At 45.1% G+C, this 21,057-nt stretch overlaps 1 protein-coding gene across 2 annotated transcripts in view; it reads right to left on the bottom strand.

The window, feature by feature from the left end:
* Nucleotides 1–20,368, bottom strand: part of CHD6 (chromodomain helicase DNA binding protein 6) — a 160,963-nt gene extending 140,595 nt beyond the window's left edge. For both annotated transcript variants that reach the window (XM_066625300.1, XM_066625302.1), the window contains exon 1: nucleotides 20,292–20,368. The gene's annotated coding sequence lies outside the window, so the exon portion shown is untranslated. The remainder of the gene's footprint in view (nucleotides 1–20,291) is intronic.
* Nucleotides 20,369–21,057: the final 689 nt, after the last annotated feature.

The raw sequence follows: 21,057 nt of genomic DNA, 5'->3' as shown, positions 1-21,057 counted from the left end.
GGACACTTCCTTCCATAAATGGAAGTCTTGCCCTAATGAGGAGAATAAAAAGGAACATAAATTGTGGCAAAAGAAATGTAAGAAGGTGATACGGGAGGCCAAGAGAGACTATGAGGAACACATGGCCAGCAACATTAAGAGGAATAATAAAAGCTTCTTCAAATACGAGTACGTTAGAAGCAGGAAACCTGCCAGAGAAGCAGTTGGTCCTCTGGGTGGTGAGGGAGGGAAAGGGGAGATAAAAGGAGACTTAGAGATGGCAGAGAAATTAAATGAGTTCTTTGCATCTGTCTTCACGACAGAAGACCTCGGGCAGATACCGCTGCCCAAACGGCCCCTTCTGACCAAGGAATTAAGTTGAATAGAGGTTCAAAGAGAAGATGTATCAGACCTCATTGATAAATTAAAGATCAATAAGTCACCAGGCCCTGATGGCAACCACCCAAGAGTTATTAAGGAATTGAAGAATGAAGTTGCTGATCTCTTGACTAAAATATGCAACTTGTCCCTAAAAACGGCCACGGTGCCAGAGGACTGGAGGATAGCAAATGTCATACCAATCTTTAAAAAGGGAAAGTGGGGGGACCCGGGAAACTATAGGCCGGTCAGCCTAACATCTATACTGGGGAAGATGGTGGAATGCCTCATCAAAGATAGAATCTCAAAACACAGAGATGAACAGGCCTTGCTGAGGGAAAATCAGCATGGCTTCTGTAAGGGTAAGTCTTGCCTCACAAACCTTTTAGAATTCTTGAACCCGTGGACATTATATATCTGGACTGACAGAAGGTATTCGACATGGTCCCTCACCAAAGGCTACTGAAAAAACTCCACAGTCAGGGAATTAGAGGTCAGGTCCTCTCCTGGACTGAGACCTCATTGAAGACCAGGAAACAGAGAGTGGGTGTCAATGGGAAATTTTCACAATGGAGAGAGGTGAAAAGCGGTGTGCCCCAAGGATCTGTCCTGGGACCGGTGCTTTTCAACCTCTTCATAAATGACCTGGAGACAGGGCTGAGAAGTGAAGTGGCTAAGTTTGCAGACGACACCAAACTTTTCCGAGTGGTGAAGACCAGAAGTGATTGTGAGGAGCTCCAGAAGGATCTCTCCAAACTGCCAGAATGGGCAACAAAATGGCAGATGCGTTTAAATGTAAGTAAGTGTAAAATCATGCACATTGGGGCAAAAAAATCAAAACTTCACATATAGACTAATGGGTTGTGAGCTGTCTGTGACAGATCAGGAGAGAGATCTTGGGATAGTGGTGGACAGGTCGACGAAAGTGACGACCCAATGTGCAGCGGCAGTAAAGAAGGCCAATTCTATGCTTGGGATCATTAGAAAAGGTATTGAGAACAAAACGGCTAATATTATAATGCCGTTGTACAAATCGATGTTAAGGCCACACTTGGAGTATTGTGTCCAGTTCTGGTCGCCACATCTCAAAAAAGACATAGTGGAAATGGGAAAGCTGCAAAAGAGAGCGACTAAGATTATTACTGGGCTGGGGCCCGTATGAGGAAAGGCTATGGCGTTTGGGCCTCTTCAGCCTAGAAAAGAGATGCCTGTGGGAGGACATGATTGAGACATACAAAATGATGCATGGGAAGGATAAAGTGGATACAGAGATGCTCTTTACACTCACATAACACCAGAACCAGGGGACATCCACTAAAATTGAGTGTTAGGAGGATTAGGACAGACAAAAGAAATTATTTCTTTACTCAGCGTGTCGTCAGTCTGTGGAACTCCTTGCCGCAGGATGTGGTGACGGCATCTGGCCTGGAAGCCTTTAAAAGGGGATTGGACAAGTTTCTGGAGGAAAAATCCATTATGGGTTACAAGCCATGATGTGTATGTGCAACCTCCTGATTTTAGAAATGGGCTATGTCAGAATGCCAATGCAAGGGAAGACACCAGGATGCAGGTCTCTTGTTATCTGGTGTGTTCCCTGGGGCATTTGGTGGGCCACTGTGAGATACAGGAAGCTGGACTAGATGGGCCTATGGCCTGATTCGGTGGGGCTGTTCTTCTGTTCTTATGTTTGCAGAAGCAAATGAAAATCCTCAGGGCAAAAGAAGCAAGCTACACAGTGACTTCGTAGCCTGCAGTTACAATCAGATAGAAGTGCTAGAATACAAGCTTTTGTTATACCTGTGCTTTATTTGTTGGTCACACTTGATCTTGATATCATCTACCACCCATCTGCTTGGTTAGTTTAATTTTATTCAGTTAAGCTTGTTTAACTTCATTTACTTGTCTTTATGACTTTGAGGGAGTTGCAAACTCAAGGCCTAACCTGACTGGGACCTCAACATACAATACACTTTCTGTCCCATTTCATAGGATACTTCAACTTGAATACCTATACAACTGGAATGATGGCCTATTGCATCCTTCCCCTAGAAACAAGAAGTTTCTTCCCATAAGGCCTAATAAACCATTTCAGAAGCATGGAAAAATATCTTAAGGATTACTTATGAGCTATAATTCCCCAATCCACTCTGTGAAGAAGATGATAAACCAGAAACCAGTAAATGTCCCCTAAACACCCAAGAATGAGGATGAGATTATGCCGGACAACATTTATATATAAAATGTATTAAATAGCCTATGTGGCACTTGAGCTAAGATAACAAAACATGGCTCTGATTTTCTCCCATACTCAAGAGGGAGCCCATCAAACCAAAGGGCACTGCTTAACCCAATGATTTTCAGCATTTTTCATCTCACAGCACACTGATAAGGTGCTAACACTGCCAAGGCTACCATCTGTTTTTTTGACAATTGACAAGGCACATTGTGCTGCTGGTGGGAGGGTACTAATATCCTCAGTGGCCCTACTAATAAATGACACCCCCCCCCCAAACGACCACTCCCAGCACACCAATGTGCCACAGAACACTGGTTTAAAATTGTTGGCTTAACAGATATTTCCAGCCCAGGATTTTCCCAGGGATGTTCAACTTCATTCAATATTCCTTCCTCAACACCTTCTGCAGTGGGGAGCAGTCAAGTATGAAGCAATTTTCCTCTTAACTGAATTTAGCCTTTACACCAGCTAGGAAAGAGCCATGCTCCAAACACCGGTTCATGGGCCCGAGGCGGCCTCGTCCTGTGTGGATCGCCATTCCCAGAAGAGGAAAACACATGCTGCAACCCAACAACCAAGTACAGTGGTGCCTTGCATAACGAAATTAATCCTTTCCACGAGTCCTTTCGTTATGCGAGTTTTTCGTTTTGCGAAGCGCGTTTTCCCATAGGAATGCATTGAAATTTAATTAATGCATTCCTATGGGCAAGAAAAGTCAGAACAAAGTCAAATTTGGTTTACAAAGTGTTTATTAAGTGCTCTTTAAAGGCATGCATACTGTACAGAGGATTTCAAAAATGGGGGGATGCTGAGTGGGGAGCTTGAAGGCTGTAATCCTGCACACACTTTCCTGGGAGTAAGCACAATGGGACTTACTTCTGAGGAGACACGCACAGGATTGTGCTCTAAGCTGGGGAGGACAGAGCAGCTGCACTCAATTGCTTGCTTTTGCCGTGATCAGGGGGGGAACGTGAAGGAAATGGGGCAGTGAGAGGGTGAATGAGCGATGGGGGGATGCTGAGTGGGGAGTTTGAAGGCTGTAATCCTGTGCACACTTTCCTGGGAGTAAGCACAATGGGATTTACTTACATAGACATGAAGATCCTCCCCTTACTAGGGTGAACAGGATCATAAAGTGACATGATGATCCGCCCCTTACTAGGGTGAACGGGATCATAAAGTGACATGACGATCCGCCCCTTACTAGGGTGGACGGGATCATAAAGTGACATGACGATCCGCCCCTTACTAGGGTGAACAGGATCATAAAGCGACATGACAATCCGCCCCTTACTAGGGTGGATGGGATCATAAAGTGACATGAAGATCCGCCCCTTGCTAGGGTGGATGGGATCATAAAGTGGCATGAAGATCCGCCCCTTGCTAGGGTGAACGGGATCATAAAAGGACATGAAGATCCCCCCCTTAAGACAAACCAAAACAAAACAAAAATTCGTTATGCGAAGCATAAGTCATAAAAATTCGTTGTGCGAGTTACCAAACTTCGCACAACTCTTTCGTTCTGCGGGTTTTTCGCTGCGCAGGGCATTCGTTATGCGAGGTACCACTGTACTGAGAAAGGAGGTTTGACTGGGGGGAAAAACATTTTATTATGTATAGTATACTGGGAAAGTGTTCCAGTAAGTCTCAAACCAAGAAACTGCAGCACTTCTAGGTGGTCAATAGGCTATAATGATCATTTCCTTTCCCAGCAACTGCTGCCCCCACTTTTCGCTTTGAAGTAGCAGCAGTTCCTCTAAGAAAAGCTACCTATGCTGAAAGTATAGACCATCAACTTTTCCAGAAAATGTTGCATGTTTAAAGTCTGAATTATAACACTTGGGGAAAACAATATTCTGTAATCCTCCCCATGAGTCGCATAAGCCACATCACCGCCTCTCTCCAAAAAGCGGACAGAGCCTTAATGATTTGAAATTTCCACAGTGCATCTCTGCACTACAACGAGGGATGGTGATTTTTTTCCTAGAGGTCCTCTAAGGTATGACTGCCTCAGAGTCTCAACCAACATCAGACTGACCAAACCTGCAAGGAAAAGCAGCAGGAGCAACCCCATGAGGTACAACTCTCTTCATAGTTCCAGCAGGCTGCACATTATTTCCAAGCAGGACTGCAGGATCCATTCTGATGTAAATGGATCACACAACACTGAATACTTTACGCAGTGCGAGACAGTTGAATTTGATGCAATCCATGAAAGTGTGAAAAATCAAGCATGTGATTCAGCTTTTGCTTTAAAGCCACAACCCTTCAATATGTGACAACCTGATCTATATTTATGAAGATTGACCTTGAAATCTAGTTAGAGATGTTTTCCTCTACCTCCCAAGTACCATATAAAGAAGAAACAAAACAACCTGCATTAGTCCATAGTCATTAAAGTTTGATGAGGGCTCATTGACTCAGCACATTTTTAAACATTAGGCAAGTGATGTAACACATTACAGCAGTGGTTCTCAAACTTTTAGCACTGGGATCCACTTTTTGGAATGAAAATCTGTCGGGACCCACCAGAAGTGATGTCATGATCAGAAGTGAAAAGCAGGAAAATTATTAACAATCCTAGGCTGCAATCTTACCCACACTTACCCAGGAGTAAGTTCCATTGACTATCATTGTTAAAAGCATATACATAGCAGCCTGTTAATAGCATAGATCTGTAACATTTCCCTAAATGCAGTCACATCAACTCTAATATATTAAAAATAAAATACTGAAATGAATGGAGTCCTGAACTGAAATTGGGTCCTGACCCACAGTTTGAGAAACACTGCATTACAGTATGTTTCAGATTTTACATTGATTGGCATAGTTTTAATTTTCAACAGATTTCTTTTGTTTAAAAATGTATTCAACATTAAAGAAAATTAGAGATTCAATTCATGCGTACAGTATATGTTGTCTAATCTGAAAGAAAAGGAGAAAGACATCTCTGGAGAAATTCCAAGATTTATCTTGGATTAATCCACCCCCATCTCCACCCCAAAAACCCTTGAATTCATAAGCACACAAGCATCACCGGATTATATCCAAAGAAGAACCTGACAGCCAAAACTACAGAGGTGGATGTTGAATTTTATCTGAAAACAACTGTCTTATCATCCTATTCAAGGACTTAAATCTGTGTTGCAAGTTATAAAGAACAGCCAATCCAAATTCATACAGACAGCAGGCACTGGAAACAAGTTCCTGATGTGAAAATAACTGCTAGAATTATAGGCATAGTAAACTATATAGTGCACAATGATAGACTTAACATGCAGTGGATACAGTAGTATGGAATGATAGATGTAAACATGTATAGCAGAGTTACATGAACATTTCTTCAGTTAACAGTAAGACAGTAGTAGAAATGAACTTACATTGTTCTGAGTGAACTACGTTCAAAGTATTCTATTCTGGAACAACTGTTACAGGTCCAGCACTAACTTAACACTGGCTCCAAACAAACCATGCTTAGCAAATCAGAAGCCATTCTCAGGAATCCATACACGCAGTGTTTCTTAAAACTGTTGGTCGGGACCTACTAGGTGGGTCCAGAGCCAGTTTCAGGTGGGTCCCCATTCATTTCAATATTTTATTTTTAATATATTAGACTTGATGCTACCATGGTATGTGACTGCATTTGGGGAAATGTTACACATATGTACTTTTAACAGGCTACTATGTATAGGTGTACGCCACTTAACAATGGGGATATGTTCACCGATCCCTGTTATGTGATTAGGTCATTAAGTGAACATTCAGTCCATTCTATTGCCTTTGCTGTGTAAACAGAAACTCCCTGCCAGACACTAGCTGGCTGCACAGGCTACTAGAGATAGATTGCCTTTTCTTTGCATTAAAAGCTTCTCTGTTGTGTAAACAGACACTCTGCTGCAGCCTATGGGAGATGTGACTGCCTCATTAAGAGCATCTTTATTGTGCATATATGTGGTCCATCGTTAAGCTGCACACACCTGTATATGCTTTTAATAGTGATAGTAAATGGGACTTACTCCTGGGTAAGTGTGGTTAGGATTGTGGCCTAGGACTGAAAATTTTCCCGTTTGATGATGTTACTTGTTGCTGTGACATCACTTCTGGTGGGGCCTGACAGATTCTCATTCTAAAAAGTGGGTCCTGGTGCTAAATGTTTGAGAGCCACTGCTCTATACAACCCTGTTTCTCTTTAGAACAAAACCTCCAACACCACCCTTAGTTGAAGTTAAACAGTCAAAAATACCAATGTAACCATGGTTAATAAGACTAATAAATGGCTATCTTGAATGGCTTTTAATTCCTTTTATATTTATAATCCCAATGTGTTCTATCAATTTTGAATCTTTAGGAAACATTTAAACATTAGGAAACATTTAAATTAAGCATTATGATATTTCTACATATTTCTACATTCTATCAAACACTTTTTTGTAAATTCATCTGAAGATTCATTGTCGGAAAGATATTGCTATGGTTTCCCTCTGTCACTGATCTCTCCACCTTCATCCTATGCACATGTTGCATTTTCTCTCTAATTTCATTTTTGCAAGTTCTAGTGTGAGAGAACTGCCAGATGTTCATGATGTTTTGGAGATTATCAGTTATTGAATTAAGCTTTCATTTTACACATTAAAATGCAATAGTGAAAGTGGCTGCAGAAATGAATGAAAATTAACCACATACATGAGTGCTCCTGTGCAACTCCCAATCATTTTAACAAGACTTGTACTGGAGATATTCCAGGTTGATTATTTCAGTTCTTGATATATCAGTACTTTGTAATAAAATCACAAAGATTCTCCAGATTTGTATCCAATTACCTTAATAACATGTTTCATTAACTCAGCTTTTAACTATTGTTCAACAACATATTCCCTACATTAGTAACAGAACTCTTCAAACTCCAACAGGACCTTCTACACATGACACAATAAATTTACTATTACTATTATTATTATTTAGGGCCATTAAGAAATGTCTCTTGAGTCTTGAAGTTTTTGTTGCAAAAAGGATTTTCCCCTGTGCCACACTGGCCAATAATTCTACAGAATTTCCACCTTCCTCTGTATTGTAAAGAAAGCCTCATATTTTATCTGAAAAGTTTCAAATAATCACATGAATCCTTTCAGAATGCAGGCTCAGGATCATACTTTCAATATATCTCATATACAACCAAAACTCCCTGTACAAAGAAATCTAGCACATCAGGGAGACAACTAGGCTAACCTTATCATAACATGCTAGCTTTCTATGCACATAAAGTTCTTCAGAGAGGAATATTCAATCATGGAATCTCCTCTTTGCATTCTTAAACATTAAAACCCCGGGAGTGCCATATATTGTGAAAATGCAGACCAGTACTTCCTTGCTTCCACCTCCTTTAGCTATTTTTTAAAATTCTGTTTCTGCAGCCACCTCCGCACTTTGTTTAACCCTGCTGTCCGTTTCTGGGCATGGGGTCTAGTATAGTTTCACTATACTAGTGCACATGCTTTGCATGCAGAAGGTCTTGTTCAAACCTGACATCTCCAGTCAGTAGGGCTGGAAAAGGCCTTGGAGAATCATTGCCAGTTGAAGTTCATATCTATTCCAGTAGTTTTATCTGACTCAGTATAAGGCCATTTCATATATCCATATTTTAGATCAAAGGTTCTCCAATGCCGAAACTTTAAGCCTCCCCAAGGCCAAAATAAAACTGTCAGTACTAACTCTTGCCATCCCAAAAGAAAATGGAATGAACAGAGCCTTGTGATCACACAACCTGCCTTAGAAGATTCCAAAGGCAAAACTGCACAGAAAAAAAGAGCCTTCCTGCCCTTCAGGTGTAGCCCTGATTACAAAAATTAGAAATTCCAGATTTAGAAACAATGACATATTCAGGCTTCTCTTAATCTACCTTTAGCTAAGGTCTAAACTGCCCATCAAAATTTTCTTCATCACCAAGGGCTAAAAACTCTATTCAAAAAGTAACTGGCTTTCTCAGATCTCATATACAGTGGACCCTCAGGATCCATGGGGGATCCATTCCAGGACTCACCCACCCTCATGGATACCGAATCTCGCTTATTATGAAATCTGCGAAGAGGGGTTAGTTACATTCCTGGGGGCCGCACCTCCCTCTCTGGAAGTCATGCACAGCTTCCCAGCTTCCTAGGAAGGCCTCCTGAATACAACCTGAGAACCTGCAGCTAGAGGGCCTTACAGCATCTCCCAGACACGACCAGAAGTCACCAGCAAGAAACAGGAGTGCCTTTCAGTTGTGTCCAGGAGGTGTTCTGAGACCCTCCAGCCACAGGCTCAGCATCCACATGTACTCAAATCCACATATGCCAAGCCCACGGATAAGACTGGCCCACTGTATAAATGGAACAGTGTCTGCAAGTCAGTCCATGTTTTCCAATCATAGGTCTACAGCTCCTACACAAAAAAATGCACTTTCATTGCATCAAAACTACACATACACATTACATACCAAAAGCACTGTAAGTCTAATGAGAGGGTTCTCATGTTCTTCTGGGATGATATTCAATCAGGGCTGTGAATTTAGACTGTATCATTGCTGACCCACCCCTTTCATAGGTTATCATTTTTTGGTCAGAGTGTTTCCATGCAGCTGTTAATATTTCAGATGAAAAATACTGGAGTGGAGTGCTGAAGCCATCTGCCTAAGGGAAAAAAGTTTTCTTCTGGGTTCAGCACAAATGGAACTATCCTCCACTAAAACTCCAAGAATGTATGCTGAAGGTCACAACAACAAACATATGGCCCAACTATATATACTCCTGTTGCTGAGGCCACACAGTAGTTGGCATCCTTCAGTCTCGGAAGACTATGGTGTCACGCTCTGAATGGTGGTTCTGGAACAGAGTGTCCTCTCCAGTGCGTGAAGCCTGGGTAAAGTAGGTATGGAGGATAGGCTGTTACCCATGCAGCAAATCCCCCCTCTCCACGTCGCTGAAATTGTCCAATGGAAAGGCAGAGGCCAATACGGTTGGTTCCAGCGGCGTCGCAGGAGTTGCCAGAACATGACTGTGTTCAGCCATGAACTGCCTCAGGGACTCCGGCTCCGGATTTTGCCTCGAGGTTGACTCCTGAAGCCTTTTCCATAACTGGATGTAGCCACAAGGCAGTGGAGGTTTGGGATCAGAGTTTTCCTTCTCTCAGATGAGCTGCCTTCCCAGGCTGACGAGTCCCATCTACCCGGTGGCTGTTTAGTCGCCTCTTACAACAAGTACAGCCAAACTGAGGGCCTATTCTTATCCCCAGCCCCCAGGGGAATGAGGCCACACAAACACTGGCTAATGTAGGTAGAGCATCCTGGGCCTAATGACACAACCTTGCCAAAGAACTGAACCTCTGAAAATTTAGACTCCATTTGGTTGGGATTCATCAGCTCTTCAACCTCTCTAGACTGAGAGCAAAGTCCAAAGTCCAGCTGAAATGTCTGTGTGACTTCCTCTTTGCCGACGATGCAGCTGTCACTACCCACTCTGCCAAACATCTCCAGCAGCTCATGGATCGTTTTAGCAAGGCCTGCCAAGATTTTGGACTAACGATCAGCCTTAAGAAAACACAGGTCATGTAGACTAACCTCCCTGCATCATAATCTCTGTGCATGAACTGGAGGTTGTCCATGACTTTGTGTACCTTGGCTCAACGATCTCCAACACTCTTTCTTTCAATACCGAGATAAACAAACGCATCAGTAAAGCAGCTACCACGTTTTCCAGACTCACAAAGAGAGTCTGGTCCAACAAGAAGCTGACAGAACATACCAAGATCCAGGTCTACGGAGCTTGCGTCCTGAGTACACTTCTGTACTGCAGCGAGTCATGGACTCTTCGCTCACAACAGGAGAGGAAACTGAATGCTTTCCACATGCGCTGCCTCCGACACATCCTCAGCATCACCTGGCAGGACAAAGTTCCAAACAACACAGTCCTGGAACGAGCTGGAATCCCTAGCATGTATGCACTGCTGAAACAGAGACGCCTGCATTGGCTCGGTCATGTCGTGAGAAAGGATGATGGCCGGATCCCAAAGGATCTCCTCTATGGAGAACTTGTGCAAGGAAAGCGCCCTACAGGTTGACCACAGCTGCGATACAAGGACATCTGCAAGAGGGATCTGAAGGCCTTAGGAGTGGACCTCAACAGGTGGGAAACCCTGGCCTCTGAGCGGCCTGCTTGGAGGCAGGCTGTGCAGCATGGCCTTTCCCAGTTTGAAGAGACACTTGGCCAACAGGCTGAGGCTAAGAGGCAAAGAAAGAAAGCCCACAGCCAGGGAGACAGACCAGGGACACACTACACTTGCTCCCAGTGTGGAAGGGATTGTCACTCCCGAATCGGCCTTTTCAGCCACACTAGACGCTGTTCCAGAACCACCATTCAGAGCGCGATACCATAGTCTTTCGAGACTGAAGGTTGCCAACAGTGAGTGATGGGGGGGGGTAAGTTTCCAACTATTGGTTTTGGGGTTCTGGTTTAAATTCAACTAAGTGGCCTGAAGTTCCCTTACCTTAAGGAAGCCTCCATGCCTGCCCACCTCCACTGTAGGGAAAAGTGGACGCCCCACTGGCATGGCTGCATTGGCGCTGGAAAGACTGGGCCCACAGTATCACACCACAAACCATAGATGAGGGCATTAAAAAAAAATCAGAAATAGCTTATTTCCTCCTAACTTTTCTGAATATTTAACAGTCATCTCTCTACATACTTGTTCTTAACTATAGGAACCCTAAAATCTAAGGCTCAAACTACACATTATGGAAGAAGATCAAAAGTCTAGATCTGCCCCAATCACATACAAAGTGAGGTTTGCAAAGGTCTGATTTTTAGAGCAGTAGAGGCACATGAGTGAGGGAAGCTGAACCCTACGTGCACTTACACCTGCAAAGCCACTTTGTCTCCCCAACCCTACCATCCTTTTGCTTTTTTTCCCAGTCAAGCTCATTTCCACTATTACGGCTTAGCTGAGAAGAAAAAGGAGAAATACTGCAGGAAGAGAAGTTGTGAAGGGAAGAAGGCTCAACACCCCCTCAAACACATCTTTTGTTTAAGAAGCAGAATCCCACCCTCTGGTTATTGGAAAAGACAAATGGGTCTGCCAACATCGTATCTAGACTGGCCCTTGACAGCCTGTATAAAGGGAATCCTCTCAGTGAGGTCTAATTATTTGTAATGTGTTTGGCTGGAGTGGACCCAGCCATGAAGTCAGGTGAACCAGTTTCCTCAGACTATAGACTGGAAGTGGAAGCAAGCTGGCAGGGGGTGCCTGTACCACATACACATTTTCCACTTCTCCAAGCAACTCCAACCAGCTGCTCACACATTTTACAAGAAGCAGTGGCAGAACTGTAGGTGCCACATGAGAACAGGAGGGCTTACCTCCTCACAAACAGCCTGCCACTTCTTCTAAATTGACTGATGGAGAAAATCCTGGAGCACATAAGGAGGAAGAAGAATCAGACTAGTTTAAACACAGCAAGATGAGTGCATGATAGTGAAAGTGCATGCTGGTGGGAGGTAGGAGTGGTTGGCAGAATTTGAGGGTAGATTCAGACTGTGGGCTGTCTTGAAATACCCTGATTCATACAAAACACATATGCCTCACAATAAACATTGCCCCTGATTCTACAAGCTTTGCAGTTGTCCTTGAAAAGAAGTTTACATTCTCAAGCAGCCTCCCTAATAAAGCAAGATAGGTCTAAGAAAAACATTTTGGTTTGCATTATCCATTTATACTTTGTTATGACTTCTCTAAAGATACAAAGGGAAAGTCAGAAATGTTATAAGCACGGTTTGGAAAAAATGAATCAGAAAATTGTTCAAACTGAAGTAAGAAATTCAGGTTTTTGTTTCTTATTAAAGTATTTAATTGCATGATGGTAGAAGGAAGAAAACACTCCTTTACACTCCTTAGAGTGTAAATTTGCCAACATACTAGAACAAAATCCACAAGAGAGCTATTAAAACCTACATCAAACAAAGGAGAACAGAGGCAATTGGTTAATAAATGGCTCACACCAGAATCAGACCAGTTTAAACTTGATTAATCACAGTTGTATCCCTAAAGAGCTTGCAGGGTTCTCTCATTGTGCATGGGGGTTCTCTCATTGTATCCTTACAGCAATCCTCTGAGGTAGGTGCAGGGAAGAGATGCGACAAATGAAAATCGTTGTTAAAGTAGCTTTCAGAAAGCAACTATTTGTGATTTTATTTGAGTGCATTAGAAACCTAGCATAATTCTATGCATATTTACACAGAAGGCTTATTTATTTCAATGGGACAACTAGTAGATACACACAGGATTGTGACCACAGCACATGAAGAATCAACAAAAGTTTCCATGTTTGATTACAGACAGCAGACATCTTTGGTTCTGACTTTGAAAAGAACTTTTTTTTTCTTTGAAACATCAGCAAATTCATTTGTGTATGAGAACTGAGATTTAATCCTATTACTAACTGTTTCTTTGAAGTGCAAACAAGTGAGAGCCCAATCCTGGGCTCAGTGCCACGGCTTCGTGCCGCTGTGCACTGTTGCAAACGTGCTATAAGGCGCATTTGCGAGCCTCACTGCCGGGCTACCACCCGTGCTAGCCCAGCGCCAGCCGGTACTGGGCTAGCACCAGGCTAGCACAGGGCGGTCGCCCAGTCTCTGCTGCTTGGCGGTCTCATGGACCGTGAGCCACGGCACAGTAAGCAGGGGTGGGGAGGGGGGGAGGCATTACAGGGAGGGGGGAGCCCAGCAGGGGGCGGAGAGAGGGTGGGGGAGGCGTAGCAGGGAGGGGGGCGGGCGGGAGGTGTGCCAGGGGAGGGAGGGAGGCAGGTCCATGGAGCTCCACTCCATCGGTAACCTGGGGCGCACAGGATCTGGCAGCAGCCATTCTCAGAGCCGCCAAGGCTGGGCACCCCGGGTGGCTCAGGATTGGGCTGCCCATGAGCTATCATACTACTAGAAATTGGGTCCCTTTTCTTACTGTATCTAATAAAAGTATTTGTATAGTCCCCACTAAACAACTTAGAAGCACACACAGTAAACATGCAATACTGAACTACAGAATATATCGTATATAGCAACATTTCTAAAACTGTAGATCAGGACTCACTAGCTGGGTCACAAGCCAATTTCAGGTGAGTCCACATTCATTTCAATGTGTATTTTATTTTTAATATATTAGGGTCGATGTTACCATAGTATGTGACTGCATTTGGAGAAACTTTACACATCTTAACTTTTAACAGTCTACTATGTATCGGCTTTTAATAATAACAGTCAATAGGGCTTATCCCTGGGTAAGTGTGGATAGAATTGCAACCAGTGGGATGTTTGGGGAATTTTCTTTAAACAGATCAGCAACTGCTTGGGGAGAGTTAAGAGGGTTCTTCTTTAAATACATACACTGATGGTCCATCCTCATTGGCAATCTTTCCAATGTGGCCCACACTTGCCCACACTTGCTCCATGTTTCCTGGTCTAGTGCAACTGCTGTCCAGTATGGCAGTCCCTTGAAAAAGATATGACCTGAAAAAGATATCTGACCAGCGAGTAGCCAGTCGGCCAAGGGTTCTTCTTTATTTTAAATAAATTTTTAAAATTTATATTTATTGTATATAAATCATCCTCCGATGCATCCTCCGATGCATCCTCGGCATCACCTGGCAGGACAAAGTTCCAAACAACACAGTCCTGGAACGAGCTGGAATCCCTAGCATGTATGCACTGCTGAAACAGAGACACCTGCGTTGGCTCGGTCATGTCGTGAGAATGGATGATGGCCGGATCCCAAACGATCTCCTCTATGGAGAACTCATGTAAGGAAAGTGCCCTACAGGTTGACCACAGCTGCGATACAAGGACATCTGCAAGAGGGATCTGAAGGCCTTAGGAGTGGACCTCAACAGGTGGGAAACCCTGGCCTCTGAGCGGCCCGCTCAGAGGCAGGCTGTGCAGCATGGCCTTTCCCAGTTTGAAGAGACACTTTGCCAACAGTCTGAGGCTAAGAGGCAAAGAAGGAAGGCCCATAGCCAGGGAGACAGACCAGGGACAGACTGCACTTGCTCCCGGTGTGGAAGGGATTGTCACTCCCGAATCGGCCTTTTCAGCCACACTAGACGCTGTTCCAGAACCACCATTCAGAGCGCGATGCCACAGTCTTTCGAGACTGAAGGTTGCCAACATGATATTTATTGTAATTTAATTACTTACTTAACTAGTTAATTTGATTTGATTTAGTCATATGGTATGGGTGTGTAAAAAAATTTTCTGCTTAATGATCTCACTTCCGGCCATGACATCACTTTCAGGTTAATGACATCACTTCTGGTGGGTTCCAACAGACTGTCACTCTAAAAAGTGGGTCCTGGTACTAAAAAGTTTGAGAACAACTGGTATATAGCTTTGTATCCAAGAAAGCCATTGTGGGCCCTGTTTTGTATTACCCTTGTATTACCCTTTAAGGGCCACTTTACACAATCAGCAAAATTAAGAGGCAAAAGTTTTTCAAGACTGTATCACTTCAGACTGCCAGCAGGAAAGAGGGCATTTTTAAAATCTCCCCCACAAAGAAAACTTTCTACACAAATTAAAACTAGCTTATCAGCCTACATGCCATTTTAAGGTTTGCAGATAATTTTTTTGAGAGGAAAATCCAAACATGAAGTGTCCCCACCAGCAGCCTGAAATAGTAGCAACCATTAAAAATGTACCTCTCAATTTTGCAAACTGACCCTAAGCAGGCAGTGCTTCAGACACTACCGTAAGCTTTCAGCTGACTCCAGGGAAATCTGCAAAAGCTCAGCCCTATTCCTAGACACACCTATTTGTACAAAAAAGAAAATCTACCAGCTCCAAACCTTCTGTAACACTATTTCAATAGTTGTGACTTTTTTATTTGACTATTGTTTCCATAGTTAAGTTTTACATATGCTGAAAAGCAGCTCTTGTAGAAGTTCACATTTGTAATGAAACCAGCAATTGATTAATTAAGCTGGAATGCACCAAAGACCAAATTTCCAAAGCTAAATGTAAGTTCTGCTAATCAACAACTGGCATGAAGTGCTTTCTGGGGAAAATGTTCAAGTATTGAGAAGTTAGAGTTAAACAAATTAAAATGAGTTTTGTAGCAAAATCCCACTCCAAGAATTTGCATTTTTCTGTCACCAACCATCACAGTAGCTCATTATTTTAAACACATCTAAGAAACAACATCCCATAGAGATTAGCTGATTTACAAGAGGTCCCACCAGGGACTATACAGACTGGATCTCACCAGGGAGGGCAAGAAACAGGTTGCTAAATTCCTATTTTGTCTCAAAAGGCACAAGCTCAGCTTCCTCTGATATCAGCATATGCTTATGAACCATGCCACCCAACAACAATGCTCAGTAAGAAGTTATAATAACTGATGCAGTTCAATTTTGTGGCCTTAGCCTAGTCAAAATGACAATAGGATAATAAAAGGATACAGGCAATGCCCAGTGACAAATTATGTCTGCAATTCTATGCATGCTTGTCTAGGATTAAGCCCCACTGGACACAAACATGTTCAGGATAGCAACGCACATCAGTCATTGAAATAAATGATCATCATTTCCAAATGAATTAGTCCAAGAGTATAAATTGCAAGAAAATAACACATCTTATCATTAAAGGAAGGAAATCTTTTGCAAAAACTATTGCAGATAACCTAAAACCTGTTACAGAATTGACATGATAATCCTGAACATTTAATTCAACGTATCGATGTGGAACACGAGAACAACATATTTGCAATGCTACCAAATCATCAGAGTTTATAAGATTACACTAGAGCAGGGGTCTCCAAACCCCGGCCTGGGGGCCAAATACGGCCCGCAACGAGCCTCTATCTGGCCCATGGCCAGCCTCTTGTCCCCTGAAAGCCTCTGGTCCACTCGACTGAACATGACCAGAGCTGACTGCATCTGGAGGGTATTCTGAGGGCCAGAGAGGCTGAGCGAACAAGCCCACTCATTCATTTATTCATTCATCTAGTCCCATCTCTAATTTATTTATTTAAATTTTATATTTAAATTTTTTCCGGCCCTCAGCACTGTGCCAGATATTTCATGCAGCTCTCTGGCCAAAAAGTTTGGAGACCCCTGCACTAGAGGAATAAGTGTTCTCCTTCCAAAGCACCTTTTTTGTCTCAACAAAAACCTCACTGAAGCAGTAAATCATTGTTTGGTCTAACCCACTTCAGACTATAGCTGGGGAGAGTTCATATGCTTGAATATTTCACCATACAAAAAAATTATCCCTTCACTCAGAAAACCAGACATCAGGGAGAAGGGTTCTATCCAAGTCCAGACACAGGTTTACTACCACAATGAGAACAAGGCCTAAGGATAGTAATCAAACTATAGGTCAGGAAAAATCTTCATTATAGGCTGGCAAATATTATTTTAGTACATATGGTGATGGAGGGTCCTAGCAACAGAAGGCAACTGGCCTTGTCCAACATGTTATCTACAGTATCTTATGTGCTAAATATCACTACAGAATTAACACAAAAAAAATATCAAATGCCTCAAACTTTATTTAAAGTTTAGAACAATTGTTAGAAAAGTAAATCAATACAAAGGAAACACTCAGTACAGAATAAAAATGGCCTCACTATCCAGCAACGACATGCAATTTATTTTCCTCCTCTCGTTACATACATTTGTGAGCAGGCAGTTTTCCTTCCGATTCCTTATAATGTTTAGACCAAGAAGTTTATTGATCAATACTAAGAAATCCATTCCGATTACCAGTAACAGTCACTGGTACAAGACGTAAAGAATTCCCCAAAGAAGTCATCAAAATGATGAAGATTAAGGGGTGTATAATGCAACTACGGGTTCACAGGCAGACAGCAGCAACAGAGTGAATGAGATGTGACTCTAATGTGACTTGCCATGCCTGTTCTATTGTGACAACCACTGCAAAGTCACAAAAGATCTGTGTCTGCTCTGCACACAGCAAGAGAGGTGGAACAGATCAGCCGGCAGTGAGGACAGTTGTCCACAGCTGCTTACACAGAGCAGAAAGCCTTGTCCATTAATTGCTTTCATTAGCAGCTTTTATTTATGTTTTCTAATTAATTCAGGGTTAGAAGATGCCCTTGCTTGCCCTAGGTCAAGAAGCCCTGGGAGATGATATTCTAGATATTAAACAATGAGTTGTTTTTCTAACTGCAACACAAGACTATGGCATGAATTGACATTTTGCTGAAACGGGGGGGGGGGGGGCATACAAAAACATCACCAGAATCATAGCTGTTTTAGCATCATTTTAACACAACTGATGTCAGAATGGAACCACAGTAAGTTTTGGTCTTTTCAAAATTTCTAGTATCTTCCTGTGTTACAGAGCACTACTAGCAACCTGGATCTGTCATCATTCGTTGACATACACAGGTACTAGTTCAAATTCCACAAAGAATCTCAAAAGGTTTTTGAGAGACCACTGAACTATGGTTTCTGCTCAGATGTATACATCATAGTGCTACATCCACACTTTGCAAGTTAGTAGTCCACAGGGTCAGCGTGTTCAGTACACCGTTCAAGTTTCATTTGATGCCGTTCAGACTAACATGTCATGCTGCATGTCATTTTAGTAAATGGACTGAGGAATACTCAAAGAATATGTCTCATAATCACAAGATACAGTATTGCACTGTGGGGGTTACCCAGTCACATAAGATGGGAGCTCAGCTTTTTTTTTCCACTCTGGGAAGTCTCAGGAGCGTCACAGTGCCCCCACTTGATAGACTGACTTTTTAAAATCGACAAAAATATTTACAAGCCCAACACAAAATATCACTAGCTCCAGGCGTCGTAATTTTCCAAAGACAGTCATCCTGTTGGCGAGCAGCACACAAAACAATGAAAGGAGGAGGAGTGGAGAGATGGAATTGGGTTTCCAACTCTCTGTATGGATGCTAATTTCTCTCTCTCTCTCTCTCACTCTCTCTCTCTCTAGCAGCCCCCAAATTGCACCAAACTTGGTCATGGTTGCAGGAATGCACACATGACTCATGGACGTAGTTGTGTGGCTGGATCTGCTAAAAAGAGGCAGGTGGGCTGAACTGATTTGCTTCTTGGTGGCTTTTTTTTTCTTCCTTGGGGGTAGAGGTGGGAGGAAGCACACTGCAGTGCATGGGACTACTAGAGGGACCCAGAGGAGTCTTGGATTGGGGTTGGTTGGAAGGGGGGAATCCTGCTCATCATCACCACCCATGCAAAACAGTGGGCAGGCATGGAGAACTTCTGGGGGGGATGAGAGGGTCAGGAGCAGAAGCTGCCACCATCACATCCATTGCACAGAGGAGGAGGAGCTGCAGCTGGGCTTCCCCCCCTCCAGAGCCTTGGGGGGGGGGAAGCTTTTCGAAGCCAGAGCAGGGGATCTGAGGGGCATCCCTGCTTTGCTCCACATGGGCATCTTCCTTTTCCTCCTTGTGCTGGGGGGGGGGAAGTTTTGGCTCCCCTGCCTCTGGTCCCTTTCCTGGGTTTCCTACTCCGCCACCCCAGGCAAGAGACCTGTGGGCAAGACCCAGGGGGCCACCCCAGGCAAGACCCACCTGCTTGGCTCCACATGGGCATCCTCCCCACCTTCACCTCCTCCTTGTGCTTGAAGGGGGGGAGCTCTGCACAGCCAGGCCAAGGGGCTGAGGGGCATCCCTGCTTGGCTCAACCATCCTCTCCACTTTTACCTCCTTCTCCTCCTCCTGCTTGAAAGGAGGGAGCTTTGCACAGCCAGGGCAGGGGACCTGAGGGGCATCCCTGCTTGACTCCACATGGGCATCCAACCCACCTTCACCTCCTCGTGCTTGAAGGGGGGGAGCTTTGCACAGCCAGGCCAAGGGGCTAAGGGGCATCCCTGCTTGGCTCAACCACCCTCCCCACTTTCACCTCCTCATCCTCCTCCTGCTTGAAGGGAGGGAGCTTTGCACATCCAGGGCACGGACCTGAGGGGCATCCCTGCTTGGCTTCACATGGGCATCCTCCTCATCCCCTGCTCCTTGTGCTTTGGAGGGGGGAGCTTTGTCTCCCCTGCCTCTGGTCCCTCTGCTGGGTTTTCTACTCTGCCAACCCAGGGCAGAGTACCCATGCCCCCAAGGTACCTGAGAGGCATCCTCCCCACCTTCACCTCCTCCTCCTCATGCTTGAAGGGGGGAGCTTTGCACAGCCAAGGCAGGGGAGCTGAGGGGCATCCTCCTCATCCCCTGCTCCTCCTCATCCCCTGCTCCTTGTGCTTGAGGTGGGGGAGCTTCGCCTCCCTTCTTCTGGACTGCCACTCCAGGCAGGGGACCTGAGGGGCTGGACTCCACATGGGCATCCTCCCCCCTCCTCCTCCTCTCAACTCTGCGCAAGGGCATCATCACCACCTGCACCACCCCCTCCCAGGTCTGCTCCCAAGGACAGACCCTGCCTCCCCCTCCCCCTCAGCAGCCATGACAGTGTCTGAGGGGGGGCTCAGCCCTTGGTGGGCGAGCCCCCTCCCCGCTCAGCCTGGGCCGCCTGCCTGGCAGGCCAGCCACCGGCTCCTTGGCCACGGTGCCTTCCCTGCCCTGCCCCAGGAGCGCGGAGCCCATTCATAGGCTGCCCCCCCCGGTCGGCCGGCCAGCCACAGCCCCCCCCCGCCCGCGCCCCCCCCCCCGGAGCGCCCCTGGAAAAGTTCAGAGCGCAACTTACCTAAAATGGCTCCTGCAGCAGCCAAAATACAAACAGCTATTATTTGGTGAAGTTTAGACCCAGACACCCTGCGAGCGCACCCTAGCCTGGCCCGGGCCCGCCCCCGTGCCGCAGCCACTGGCCGCCCGCAGCCCCCCGGCGCCTGCCATTGGAGGGGACGCCCGTCAGCCACGCGCGCGGCCCCGCACCAAGCTTGGCTGCAGCGCAGCTCATTGCAAGCTCCATTGTGCTCCTGCTTTGCATCGATGTGATCGCTGCCGGGATTGGCTGGGGCAGGGACTGCGCCCCCCCCGCCCCGCGCTCCCCAGCGCTGCCCTGCGCCTCCCGGCTCTGCAGCAGCCGCTGCCCCCCTCCTGACTCCCCCGCCCTGCCGCCCGCTGCGAAGGCCGTGCAACTTTCCAGGGGGTTTGCAAGGGCGAGGGGGGTTTGCTCCCCATTGCATCCTCCAATCAAGGGGGCTTTTACTTGCTTCCACCAGCATTAAAAGGGGGGGGGTGTGCTGGCTCTTTGCATTCCACGTCTTTGCAAGCTTTTCATTTCCCGGATGTGAGATTTCCTGCATATCAGCCACAGGGTCTGGAGGTGCAGTGAGCAGCCTCTGCATGCGTGTCCGCAAAGCAGCAGAGATGGCATCTTCCTGGGAGGGGGGGTCAAGTTTCCTTGCTGGATGAGGTCCAGGGTGGCAGCTCCCAGCACCTCTTCCCCCCTCCCCATCTCTGTTCACTCATGGCTGCAATGAGAGTTTGCAACACACACACTAAACCAG

This window comes from Tiliqua scincoides, chromosome 4 (genome assembly GCF_035046505.1).
Source record: "Tiliqua scincoides isolate rTilSci1 chromosome 4, rTilSci1.hap2, whole genome shotgun sequence".
NCBI classification, from domain to species: domain Eukaryota; kingdom Metazoa; phylum Chordata; class Lepidosauria; order Squamata; family Scincidae; genus Tiliqua; species Tiliqua scincoides.
Note: the sequence above shows the minus strand (reverse complement) of the source record. Positions and strands in the feature narration are given on the sequence as shown.